Raw genomic sequence first — 14,274 nt, 5'->3', positions numbered from 1 at the left:
AGAGGGCACCAGATCTCATTATAGATGGCTATGAGCCACCATGTGGTTGCTGGGAATTGAACTCAGGACCTCTGGAAGAGCAAAACGGTGCTCTTAACCACTGAGCCATCTGTTCAGCCCCCCACAAATACATCTTAGTATGATCTTATAGACATATTCAAAATTGTTGAAAAATTTGTAGAAATTGCCTTAAGTTGGTAGCCTTTAACAAATCTTAGAGGTGACATCTTTACTACTAGTGCTCCAGTACTGACCATGGGGTTTGTCTGTGAGCTCTTCAGTTTCTTAGCACTGTGTAGCTCTCAGCATGTAAGTCTTGTTGCTTGGATACCCAGGCACCTGAAGGGTTTATAAGTGATACTATATTTTGAGTTCATGCCCATTTGTTCATTGCCAATAACAAAACAATTTTAGTAGACAGTCTATATGTAGTGATTTTTTTTTTCTTTTTCTTTTTTCTTTTTTTTTTTTGGCTAGACTCATTCACTCTAGGCGCTTTAGAAGATACATCCTTTGGGCCCGTCAAGTGGCTCAGTGAGTAAAGGTGCTTGCTGATACGTCTGATAACCTCAGTTTGACCCCAAGGACCTACACTGTAGGAGAGAACAGATGCTTGAAAGTTGTCCTAATTTGCACATATATGCCGTGGCACCTTTAAATCTCTCTCTCTCTCTCTCTCTCTCTCTCTCTCTCTCTCTCTCTCTCTCTCTCTCTCTCTCACACACACACACACACACACACACACACACACACACAGTGTTAAAATAATCTTTAAAGAATTCTCCAGCAGATTCTGCTCAAACTATGGCACCGGCCAAGGACAATACCTGCAGTAAACATCGAACCCCTACCCAGATCTAGCCAATGGGCAGGACATTCTCCACAGTTGAGTGGAGAGTGGGGACTGACTTTCACATGAATTCTGGTGCTCCATATTCGACCATGTCCCCTGGATGGGGAGACCTGGTGGCACTCAGAGGAAGGATAACAGGCTATCAACAAGAGACTTGATACCCTATGATCATATAGAGGGGGAGGAGGTCCCCCTCAGTCACAGACATAGGGAAGGAGAATAGGGTGAAAGTGGGAGGGAGGGAAGAACAGGAGGAAACAAAGGATGGGATAACAATTGAGATATACTATGAATAAATTAATTAAAAAGTTAAAAAAAATAGAATTCTCCAGCAGAAATTGAAGGGATGGCAAATCAAAGGCCAGCCCACTTGAGACCCACCCCATGCGAGAGAGCCAACCCGTCCCTATTAATGACACTCTGTATTGCTTGCAGACAGGAGCCTAGCATAACTGACTGCTGAGAGGCTTCATCCAGCAGCTGATGGAAACAGATGCAGAGCCCCACAGCAAGACAATAGGTGGAATTTGGGAAGAGTGGGAGGAGGAGTAGAGGGAACCTGGGTGGTCAAGGAAACCACAAGAAGACCTACAGAGTAAACTAACCTGGCCGCATGGGGGCTCACAGAGACTGACCCAACAACCAAAGGGCATGGACAGGCTGGACCTGGACCACCTACATCTGTAGCAGATGTGCAGCTTGGTCAACATGTGGGTCCTCTAACAATGGGAGTAGGGGCTGTCTGACTCCGCTACCTACCACTGCATCACTTTTCCCTAGCTGGGCTGCCTTGTCACTCCCCAGGTGGGAGACGATGTGCTTAGTCCTGCAGTCCTGAGATCCTAGTGTGGGTTGGTACCTCTTGGGGGCCTCCTCTTCTTTGAGAAGAAGGAAAGGGGGGAAGGGGGGGAGGGGGGAAGGGGGCATGAGGGGGGGACTGGGAGGAGAGTAGAGAGGGGGCTGGGATCAGGCTGTGAAGTAATTAACTAAATAAATAAGGGGGGGTTCTCCAGCAAAACCACCCAGTATGTGGATTTAGGGGAAGTTTTAAGAACTGCAAACCTTGCATGGCACACCTGTAATCCCAGCACAGGCTCTGTGAGTTCGAGGCAGCCTGGTCTACAAACTGAGTCTAGGACAGTTAAGGCTATACAGAGAATCCCTGTCTCAAAAACAAACAAACAAATGAACAAACAAAGAAGAAGAAGAAGAAGAAGAAGAAGAGGAGGAGGAGGAGGAGGAGGAGGAGGAGGAGGAGGAGGAGGAGGAGAAGGAGGAGGAGGAAAGAAAAAGAATAGAAAAAGAAAGAAGAAAAAACTGCAACCCCTCCCAGCCCTCTGACTCCCCCATTCCCACACCCCAGCTCCACCACCTCTGTATAGCCCTGGAATTCCATCAGTTGACCAAGTTTATGGGACCATAATGGCCTAAGATTAATGGGGAAGGGTCGAGGAGAGTTTCAACCCTGACTGCCTCAAATGAGGACAGCAGGTGTTGGCTCCCTCCCCTCTCCCAACCTGGCACCCAGAATGTTGGCGACCCCAACACCAACCCTGGTAAAACCTTGCTAACTTGACAGGTACTAGGCTACACTCCCTATTTGACCTTATAAGTTTTTCCCCCTCGAACCCCCTTAGCCCCTGAGAAGGATGCTTCATCATGCAGATGAATTACCTTTCAACACCCCTGTTCTGGCCAATTGTACATGCCACACAAATCTTGCTCCAGAGACCTTGCCAACCTCCCCAGGGCATAAAGGTACCCCTTCCCCATAATAAACTGAACCAGTTCCCGAAGATGTTCATGCATGGACTCACTACCAACCAAGGCCCTGCATCACACCCACATCCCCCCACCCCACACCCCCACTAAACTTCCCTCCCTCCAGCTCAATCCAGGGCACAAGGGGCTGGCTATCCTGAGGGGTAGAAGTGGACACCAAGTAGCACAGGCTGGCCTTGAACTCACAGAGATCCACCTGCCTCTGCCTCCCAAGTGCTACTGGGATTAAAGGCGTGCACCACCACTGCCCAGCTAAACCTGATTTTATTTGTTTTGTTTTGTTTTGTTTTGTTGTTTTTGTTTTTGAGACAGGGTTTCTCTGTGTAGCCTTGGCTGTCCTGGACTCGCATTATAGACCAGGCTGGCCTCGAACTCACAGGGATCCACCTGCCTCTGCCTCCCAAGTGCTACTGGGATTAAAGGCGTGCACCACCACTGCCCAGCTAAACCTGATTTTGTTTTGTTTTGTTTTGTTTTGTTGTTTTTGTTTTTGAGACAGGGTTTCTCTGTGTAGCCTTGGCTGTCCTGGACTCGCATTATAGACCAGGCTGGCCTCGAACTCACAGGGATCCACCTGCCTCTGCCTCCCGAGTGCTGGGATTAAAGGCGTGCGCCACCACTGCTCAGCTTAAACCTGCTTTTAATAGCTGTGTGTCTGTTTACATTTCTTTCATATTGGATGAACTGTAGTGCTTCTTCCGCCCACAAGAAATCAGTCCGTTTTCCTTCAGTTCTCAAGCATACGTGGACGTTTGTAAAGCAGCCCTATCATCTGTGTGGTGCCTGCAGTCTGTACATTTCATTCCCCAAATTAGTAATTATTATATTTTCCCCATCATCCATCTTGTTGGATGCTGGATCGTGGTCTGCTAAGAATCATCTCATTGTTGCTTTGCTTGCTTTCATTTCCGTTTTACTAGTGCCTGAGTGCCTACGTTTATTTACTTCTTTCTGGTGGTTTTTGGTTTAACTCGTCATTCTACGTGCTGGAGTGGGATGGTACTGTGTTGGCTTGAAACTTCCAGTTTTTAATTTAGTGCTATGATTTCCCTTTCAGCACCTGTATGGTTAGAATAAGAAGCGCGCCCCAGGGAGGTAATCCCACTCAGTCACAGTCATAGGGGAGGGGAGTAAGGGGAAAATGGGAGGGAGGGAAGAATGGGAGGATACAAGGGATGGGATAACCATTGAGATGTAACAAGAATAAATTAAAAAAAAAAGAAGAAAGAAAAGAAAAGAAATGCACCCCAGGAGCTCATATTGAACTTTGTTCTCTGTCTTTGGCTCTGTTTTGGGAAGCTGTGGGAACTTCAGGAGGTGGGACCTAGCTAGTGGCAACAGGTCACTGAAGACAGACAGGTCCCTTAAGTCTACAGTGCCTGACTCTTCCTGTCACATCAGGAGCTGTCAAACATTTGCTGCTGTGATTTTCTGCCTCACAACAGCCTTGGAAAGGTGGAGCCAGCTAACCACGAATAAGCTACCAAACCAGGAGTCGGAAGTCTTTTCTCCTTCAGTCAGGGATTTTTGTCGTCTGGTTGAGAAAGCCAATACAACACTGCTGTGCTAGCTAGATTCATGTATAGATACAAGTCAGGGTTGTGCTCTCGTTTGAGGGGGCCTCAGTTGAGAAAATGCCTCTGTAAGATCTGGCAGCGGGCCACCCTTAGAGCATTTTCTGAATTAGAAACTGATGGCGAGGGCCCAGCCCATGGTGGGTGGTGCCATGCCTGGGCTGGTGGTCCTGGGTTCTACAAGAAAGCAGGCTGAGCAAGCCGGTAAGCGGCACCCCTCCATGGCCTCTGCAATCAGCCTCAGCCTCCAGGTTCCTGCCCTGTTAGAGTTCCTGTCTGGACTTCCTTTGACGATGAACAGTGGTGTGGGAAGTCTAAGCCAAATAAACGCTCTCCTTCCCAACTTGCTTTTTGGTCATGGTGTTTCACCATAGCGATAGAAACCTTAAGTAAAGCAACTGGTTAGTCAAAGGCCACCATCACTAGTGTGTTTTCATTTCTATCCTGATTTAGCCCAGGTTTTCTTCTTTAACTATCCAGAGACTCATTGCTCCAAGTGTCTGAACAATTTCCTGTGTCTGTTACTTCTACTTCAGTTACAGTGTTCAGGGAACAACTTAAATGGCCTCAAATCTTTAAAATGTATGCATTTTATAGCCTACATCATCTATCACCATACATGCTGTGTTACCACTGGAAAAGCATATGCGTCTTAAAATGCATTTTTTAAAAAGTAGTTTGAGAATATTTTAGTAGTCTTTTGAATTGAGGATAGATTTTTAAAAGCAGAAGTAATCAAACATGTGTACAACCTGGGATACTGATACATTTGTTCCTAAAAATAAAAATCGTTTTAAAAATTGTGAACCGGGATCAAGCTATGTAGCACAGCCTAGCTTCAAACTGCTGCTCCCTCTGTCCCAGTTACCTATACGATGGGACTCCATCGCTGTGCCCAACTGTTGTGATTGGCATTTTTAGCTTAGCACACCAAGCAATGACTCCAGCGCGGCACCTTCATGCATGTCCTTATTCTTCATCCTCGCTCCCTCCCTCCCTCGCCCTCTGCCTCCCAGCACCCCTTTCCCTCAGCTATCCCCTCCTCTGTTCTCCTACTGCATGCCTGTCATTACGCTATTTCTCACTCCCTTAATATCTTTTCCTCCCCCGTCCCTTCCTAGTTTCATGACCTGCAAATGTCCACATAGAACTTTAGATGTAGTTTCTGTATAAAAGAAAATATAATATTTTTTTTTGTCTATGTCACTTAACATCCTAATTTCCAGTGGTACCCATCTGCTTGCAAATATTCATGAGTTAATTTTTCTTTATGGCTGCACAGAATTCCATTGTGTGCACAGGACACATTTTCTTTACCCCTTCATCAGCACTGGCGTCATTTCCTGGCTACTGTGACCGCCACAAGCATGATGTGCAACTGTATCAGGAATGCTGGATTACAGTCCTACAGGTATATGCCCCAGTGCTGTGACTGATGACACGGTGGTTCTAGGTTCAGTGTTGGGGAGCTGTTTCCCACAGAAGCTACACAAGTTTATTCTCCCACAGCAGTGAAGTAGAAGCAGGGTTCTTCTAATTCCCCACAACCTTACCAGTTTTGGTTTTTTGTTTTTTTTTGTTTTTTGTTTTTGTACCCATTCTGGGGCTGAAGAGATGGCTCAGAGGTTAAGAGCACTGGCTGCTCTTCCACAGGTCCTGCGTTCAATTCCCAGAAAGCACATGGTGGCTCACAATTATCTAGAATGAGATCTGGTGCCCTCTTCTGGCCTGCAGGTGGACATGCAGGCAGAACACCCTATATATAATAAATAAGCAAATCTTTAAAAAAAAAAATACCCACTCTGGAAATTGGAAACAATTTTTAGTTTTCCTTGTTGGCCAAGGATGTTAAACACCTTCCAGAGTAACTGCAAGCCATTTGTACTTCTTTCTTTCTTTTTGATATCCATCCATCTTGTCATTTGTATTCATCTGTTTTTATTAGGTAAGTTAAAGAAGGGGAAGAAGGTTTTACTTGGCAGTACATGGTTTAATATCTCATTTTAGTATCACTGGATTAAGACCCACTGGCCGTTAACTCAGGTAACAAAACCGGATTGCAAACCAAGTTGTGCTGATTTCGTCTGCCTAGATTTTTGAACTAATGTAATGACCCAATAATTTGGGATATTCGGTGTTTAATTTTTGCAGTTCTTTATATATCTTGGCTATCAATTCTGCTCAATGTATAGCTAGCAAATACTCTCTTTTTCTCAGACTGTAGGCTCTCTCTTCATCCTGGTGATTGTTTTGTCACACGAAAACTTAGTTTCATACAACCCATTTGTCAACTCTTATTTTCTGTTTCCTCAGTCCTGCTCGGAAAATCCATGCTATCCCTTCCTCTTGAAGGGTTTTATAGGACTTCCTTTAGCTGTTTTAAAGTTTAAAATCTTATATTAAGGTCTATGATCCATTTTTAAGTCATTATCACGGTGAGAGATTGGGTCTAGTTCCATCCTCCTAAATATGGAACTGCAATTTTCTTAGCACAATTTGTTTAAAAGGCTGTTCTTCAACAACATGTATTTTTGACAGCTTCTGCCAAAAAACTGTGCCCAAAACTATGTAGCTGTGTTTCTGGTCTACATTTGGTTTTGTGCTAGTATGTGCTATTTTGTCACTATAGTCATGTAATATAATTTGAGATTAGATATTATGATAGTTCTGGTACTGGTCTTTCTGCTAAGGATTGCTTTCGCAATTTCAGGCCTTTTGTGTGTCTGTACACATTTTAGGATTGTTTCTTGTAACTCTGTGAAGAATATAAGTAGAATTTTTAGTGGGACTGAAATGAACCTGTAGATTGCTTTGGGTAACGTAGTCACTTTGTCTCGTTTTTAATTAAAATATAGTTATCTCTTCACTTCTCCCCCTCCAGCCTCTCCCAAGCCCTCTGCTCCCTTAAACTCAGTCTGTTTACTGTTATTTGTATGTTCTCAAGGCTGACCACTTAGGGGACTTCCATCTTGGGTGGGGAAGACTAATTCTCCCTTGCTCAGCAGTTAACTGCCTGTAGCTCTCCGCCTACAGGTGGGGCCCCCGAGATTGGCCCCCTTCGAATTGACTGGTGTTGTCATTGCTCACGTCTTGCAACCATATTGTTGAGATCTCATGGGTGGGGCTTCCCTGTCATACCTAGAAAACAATGGTTGCAGCAGACTTCCTGGTCCCGTACAATCTGCTTCCCTCCCTGAGTCTTAGGTGTAGGGATGTATCATTGGGGTTGCAAAGCCTACTCAGTTGCTCTCTGAATTCTGACCAGTTGAGGCTTTCTGTAATGGTCTTCAGCGAAAGCTTCTTTGATACAGGGTGAGAGCCACTGTGGATGTAAATCTTCAGAATACATTTAGGGATTATGTAACTGGAAAGTGGTGGTGATAGGTTCTCTATGACTCATGACCTCGGCAGCCACAGCTAACTGGCTGGGGTCATTGTACCTGGCCTGATTTCCTTCTTGTTGAGGAGGCCTTAAGTCCACAGCTGTTGGTTATTGCCAAAATGTGACACTACTACACCTGAGGCAGGACTTGCCATTTTCAAACTCATTCCCTTCTAGCCACAGCATGGGAGAGCTTCTACCTTTTTAGTACCTTCCATTTTTCCCCTCAGTGTCATGAAGTTTCTATTGTAAGGGTCTTTCACCTTCCTGGTTAGGTCCATTCCTCAGTTATTTACAATTTTTTTTTAAAAGCTATTGTGAATACCCCCCACCTCCTACCCAAAGATTCTTTCAGTGAATTCACTACCAGTGTGTAGAAAAGCTACTGCTTTTTTCCTCTTGATTTTGGAAACTACCACTTTGCTTATGAGGTCTGCCTCTCTTTATGTAAAGGTCGTAATCTTCAAGTAGGTATAATTTTATTTACTTCCCCATTTGTCCTCTTTCTTTCACATTATGTTCTATGAGAATATCTTGATGGGCGTGGTGGTACATGCCTTTAATTCCAGCAGTCAGAAGACACAGCAGGCAGATCTCTATGCATTAGGCCAACGTGGGCTAGTGAATTCCAGGACGGGCAGGGCTATGTAGAAAGACCATGTCTCAAATCAATCAATGAAGCAATGAACCAACCAAAGAACCAATGAACCAATCTGGATTTTAGGGAAACATTTCCTACTTGGTGTAGGGTTGGCGACAGCACTGTCATATATACAGCATTTGCTATGCTGAGCTGTTTCTTCAAGACTTTCTAAACTCTGTGTATTATTGCTTGCATGTATGTGTACTGTGTGCATGCCTGGTATTGAAAGAGGGCACCAAATCCTTTAGAACTGGAGTTAGGGATGACTGTGAACTGCCATCTGGTGCTAGAAACTGAACCTATGTTCTCTACAAAACCAGCAAGTGATCTTAACTGCTCAGCCATGTCTCCATCATGCCTCCTTTTGGGATTTTGGTAAATCTCAATGGCCCTCCCCACATGTGTGCACACATGCCTGTGGGAAAGCACGTGTGGGATAAGGACCAAGGTCTACCTCAGGTGTTCCTTTGGTGCCATACACTTTGTTATTTGAGACAGGGTCTCATACCAGGCTGGAGCTTGCCTAGCAGGTAGACTGCTGGCTGGTCAGTGAGCCCCAGGGATCTACTCCCCAGGCCTGTGAGGATAACCATGTACCACCATGCTAAGCTTTTTCAAGTGGATTCTGGAAACTGAACTCAGGTCTTCACGACTGCACAGCAAGCACTTTACTTAGGATCCTTAAGATAGAACTACCCCCCCAGCCCTTAGTGTGCTCCTGAATTCAAACTATGTTTTTGAGAATTCTTGCATCAATGTTCATCATAAAAAACCAATCTATCACTCTGTTTTGTTATCCTTACCTGGTTTTGGTATCAAATTAATGCTAGCCTTAAGAATTTTAAAATGTGTTTTCTTTAAGCTGAGCATGGTGGCACACCTCTGTAATCCTGGCACTTAAAAGACAGATGTAAGAGGACTTCCAAGTTGAAGGTTAGCCTGGTCTATATATGGGACGCAGGACAGTTAGGGCCACATAGTGAAATTTCTTTCTCAAAACCAGAAAAGCAAAACAAAACACTTAATACAGTAACTGTACGAGCAAAGGGGGTACACAGTGTGACTTGCCAGTTGTGCATACAGTATGCAATAATCAGACAGGGTCACTGGCAACACCATCACAGCAGATTTTAACTTTTGCTAGTTAAAGTTCCTAGTAGTTATGGTTAAATAGCCAACTTTGTTTCAGTTGTTCTAGCAGATTACTAGAAGCTAGCCCCTTTACCCAACTACATTGTGACTTAAGCTTTCTCTACTCCCAGAAAAATATACATTGTTTTTGTTGACATGACACAAAGCTAGAGTCGTATGAGAAGAGGGAACTGTAGTTGGGAAATTGGCCTCATTAGACTGGTCTGTAGGCATATCTAGACAGCATATGCTTAACGACTGATGTGGCAGGGCCCATCACACTCGGGATGATGCCATCCCCAGGCAGGCACTCCTGAGTTGTATAAGCAAGCTACCATAGTCAAAGCCATAAGGAACAAGGCAGTAAGAGTGTTCCTTCATGGCTTCTGTTTGCGTTCCTGCCTCAGGGTTCCTGCCCTGACTTCCCTTCATGAAGGACTGGAAACTATAAAGTGAAATAAACTTTTTCCTCATGGTCTTTGTCAACGCAGTAGAAAGCTAAGACATGGGTGACTTATCCTCCAAGTGTCAATCACACCTTGTCAGCTGAAGGTAGTGCTAAGTTCCCTGGGGCTTTTAATTTAAAGGGTTGCTGAAGTCTCTCAGCACCTTATGCTTCACTATTTTGCAGGTCAATTGTTCGGCACCTCGTGTCTAGGATTCTTGTCTCCTTAGCGGACTGCCTCCAACCCCTGTAAGACTCTGCATGTGCCTGTAATTCTCACATAAAAGAAGCTGACACAGGAGGAGGATGAGTTCAAAAGCCAACCAAAACTATGCAGTGAGATCCCGTCTCAAAATAAAAGGGAGAGGGTGGCAAAGGGCAAGAAGAGAAAAATGCACACTTCCCTTTCTCCTGAAATGTGTTCCACACAGGAACTTTTTTCTCAGACTGTCAATCTACTTCCCTCAAATACTGCAAAACTTCAGGTTAGCAAACAAGAAAGAACAAGTCTCTGGGCCTAATGAGCATCTCTAAAACTCATATCCTCAAGATGAAAAAGCAGACGTGGTCATACAAGCAATTGCTGTAGAAACACTTACCTGATAACAGCATTCTCCTTTCCTAGAACTGGAAACTGAGAGGGTCAGAGCTTTTCTCGGCCCTGTCTCCACTCCAGGCCTCTCTTTTCAGGACGCCAGGGCCCAGTCCCAGAACCCACTGTTCTGCAGTCCCTATTCCTGGCCCTTCTCCAGGGTGAGCACTCGGGGCTACTACTCCAGGGTGAGCACTCAGGGGCTACTACTCCAGGGTGAGCACTCAGGGGCTGCTACTCCAGGGTGAGGACTCAGGGGCTGCTACTCCAGGGTGAGCACTCAGGGGCTGCTACTCCAGGGTGAGCACTCAGGGGCTGCTACTCCAGGGTGAGCACTCAGGGCTGCTACTCCAGGGTGAGGACTCAGGGGCTGCTACTCCAGGGTGAGCACTCAGGGGCTGCTACTCCAGGGTGAGCACTCAGGGGCTGCTACTCCAGGGTGAGCACTCAGGGGCTGCTACTCCAGGGTGAGCACTCAGGGGCTGCTACTCCAGGGTGAGCACTCAGGGGCTGCTACTCCAGGGTGAGCACTCAGGGGCTGCTACTCCAGGGTGAGCACTCAGGGGCTGCTACTCCAGGGTGAGGACTCAGGGCTGCTACTCCAGGGTGAGCACTCAGGGGCTGCTACTCCAGGGTGAGCACTCAGGGGCTGCTACTCCAGGGTGAGCACTCAGGGGCTGCTACTCCAGGGTGAGCACTCAGGGGCTGCTACTCCAGGGTGAGCACTCAGGGGCTGCTACTCCAGGGTGAGCACTCAGGACTGCTACTCCAGGGTGAGCACTCAGGGCTGCTACTCCAGGGTGAGCACTCAGGGCTGCTACTCCAGGGTGAGGACTTGGGGCTGCTACTCCAGGGTGAGCACTCAGGGCTGCTACTCCAGGGTGAGGACTCAGGGGCTGCTACTCCAGGGTGAGCACTCAGGGGCTGCTACTCCAGGGTGAGCACTCAGGGGCTGCTACTCCAGGGTGAGCACTCAGGACTGCTACTCCAGGGTGAGCACTCAGGGCTGCTACTCCAGGGTGAGGACTCAGGGCTGCTACTCCAGGGTGAGGACTTGGGGCTGCTACTCCAGGGTGAGCACTCAGGGCTGCTACTCCAGGGTGAGGACTCAGGGCTGCTACTCCAGGGTGAGGACTCAGGGCTGCTACTCCAGGGTGAGGACTTGGGGCTGCTACTCCAGGGTGAGCACTCAGGGCTGCTACTCCAGGGTGAGGACTCAGGGCTGCTACTCCAGGGTGAGCACTCAGGGCTGCTACTCCAGGGTGAGGACTCAGGGCTGCTACTCCAGGGTGAGGACTCAGGGCTGCTACGCAGGGTGAGCACTCAGGGGCTGCTACTCCAGGGTGAGCACTCAGGGGCTGCTACTCCAGGAATGTCATTATTTCCCATCTCAAAAGTCACAAAGAAAAGAAAATGTTGATTTCAAGTATGGAAATTCTTTAAGCAATCAGGAATTCTTTCCAGATCCAAGACATCCATGAGCTAAAGAAAAAGAATGAGCACATAATGATTTTGTTGGCTTTCTCTTTTAATCAAAAACATACTTTGTTACAGAGTTCTCAAGAAAGGTTCAACTATTTTTTTTTAGCCACAGACTTCAACCAGGCAAAAGTATATAGAAAGGAAGTAGTAACTGGCGCTTCAGCTAACCAGGTTTTCCTGAAAGCACAGGCTGAGAGTGACCCCAGAGGACGAGACAAAGTTGGGAGTACCACCACCACGTGTGTCCCCAACGCCCCAGTCACCTCTTCCACACTGGACTCTGCAGCACACCAGTTTCATCGCCTACAGGCACTCATGCTTTTCTCAAGTCACATGTTCAATGCACTGAACAAAAAACCCTCCCCATTCGGAGGACGTTTGCCAACTCTCTATTTAGCCTTTTAACCAATCCAAGCCAGTGAGTCCTTCTACCAATGACAAGCAGCCTCAGCAAGAGCAGCTGGTTTCATCCCTTCTACACCAGCTACCACAGACCTCTTCCAGGACTCCCTAAGCCCCCTCCCCAGCCCGCCCCCTAGAAAGGTTCCCAGGTCCTTAAAAATAACAAACTGTTATAATTATCCAAACAGGCTGGAAGAGAACTCTCTGAAAGGAATGATCCAGCCAAAAGTTGTCTAATCAAAATGGATATAAAAGAGGCAAAAATAAAGTGAATTATCATTCACTGATACTGTTTTTCATAGCATCAATTAAAATATTGATATAATTCTGAAGAACTTCCTATTTTGGGCATAGAAGCAACTAAAGACCCAAAGAAAGGACCTCTTATATTACTAGGCATTAGCAACAGGATTTCAACCCATTTTAGGTGAAGAACTGCCAGCACTTAGGAGGACAGTATCATACACACACCAACTTGAAAGTCAGAATGTCATGACCAAGAAAAGCCTTTACAGAGGCTCTTAGCACATATGATGACAAAATGAAACGAAGGCCCCACCCCACCCCAGGTGTACTGTACTTACCGAAGCCTCTAAGGCGGTGCTGGGCTTTAGTCGTAAGGGTGTATGTTGTAAGGGTGTATGTAACTACTTGTCCACAGAAGAATGGACAATGAAAGAGCGAGCCTACTCTCAATGAATAACAAAGAAACAAGAACCCCCTCAAACAGCAGAACAAAGGAAAAGAGCAAATCCCAACCTGCTGCAAGGTGGGCAAGGTCACTTAGAAGCCAGAGCTGGCAGAACAGCCCAACCCCTCATCTCACAGACGAGGCAGCTGAGGCCTGGAGAAGGGAGACAACTTGCCAAGGGCACATTAAGTCATGAACTACAAGTGCAACTTTCTGAGTTGAGTCCAGAGCCACAAGCTTTAGGTTGACCATGAACATGAACTCTGGACTTACTGAAAAAAGCATCTTAAACAGTGTGAAAAGTATTCACAGCAACACAGAGAAATGATTGTCTTCACCGAAATTCTGTCCTTCCCACGTTAAAAAAAAAAAGGATTAAAAGGTTCATTCATTCATTTAAGTGTGATGCTAAAATCCCTGAAAACATCAGTCATTACCTTAGCTACTCCTTGGAGCATGATATCAGACCCTCGACTCTCATAAAGGCACCTATAGGTCAGAAGTGTCTGTGGAGGAGGAAGGCCAGAGAGCAGGGTCAGAACACAAAACAAGCCAACATGTTTTCTAAACAGTGTGTGGTTTGCTGGTGCCTCTAGCAAACAGTACAGCTTTTTGGGTGAATTAGGTGGAAACTAAAAATTTCAAAACAAGCAGGGGAGGGGGGGCACTACGGGCTATGAATAGGACAGCTCTATCCACATCAACCACATAAAAGCATCCGGAATCAGGGATCACTGGAAGCAACCACATGAATGCCGTATAGCAATGCTTTGACGTCCCTTTGAACCAACTGGAAAGTGTCCTGGGTGAACTCTAATAACCTCACTCATCTGGTTCCCTTACCTAAGCAGTTTGGAACAATCACTTTGAAAACACTAAGGAGAGGTACACTAACTAACCACTCAAGAAGTGGGAGCTGTCAGAAACAAAGTTGGGAGAGGAGGGTTAAAAACTAAAACACAGGATTCAAAACCACAGCAGTCTTGGGCATTTAGGAAAGGCTATCCATCTAAGAAGCCCCAGATGTCCACAGACAGGAGAGACAGAGACAGATAGGGAGAGATAAACAGAGAGAGGGAGAGGGAGAGGGAGAGGGAGAGGGAGAGAGAGAGAGAGAGAGAGAGAGAGAGAGAGAGAGAGAGAGAGAGAAAGAGAAATTGTATACCCAGTATATTCTGATTTGTATGTTAATAAGCTTCCGCCAATAAATGGCTAATTTTTAAAAGTTTTACTGCTTAATAAGGCAAGATGATGAAAATTTTCATTCTTCAGTAACAGCAGATAAGCAGCCTCCCTG

Source organism: Acomys minous (assembly GCF_964271855.1).
Source record: "Acomys minous genome assembly, chromosome: 4".
In the NCBI taxonomy this organism is placed as follows: domain Eukaryota; kingdom Metazoa; phylum Chordata; class Mammalia; order Rodentia; family Muridae; genus Acomys; species Acomys minous.
Note: the sequence above shows the minus strand (reverse complement) of the source record.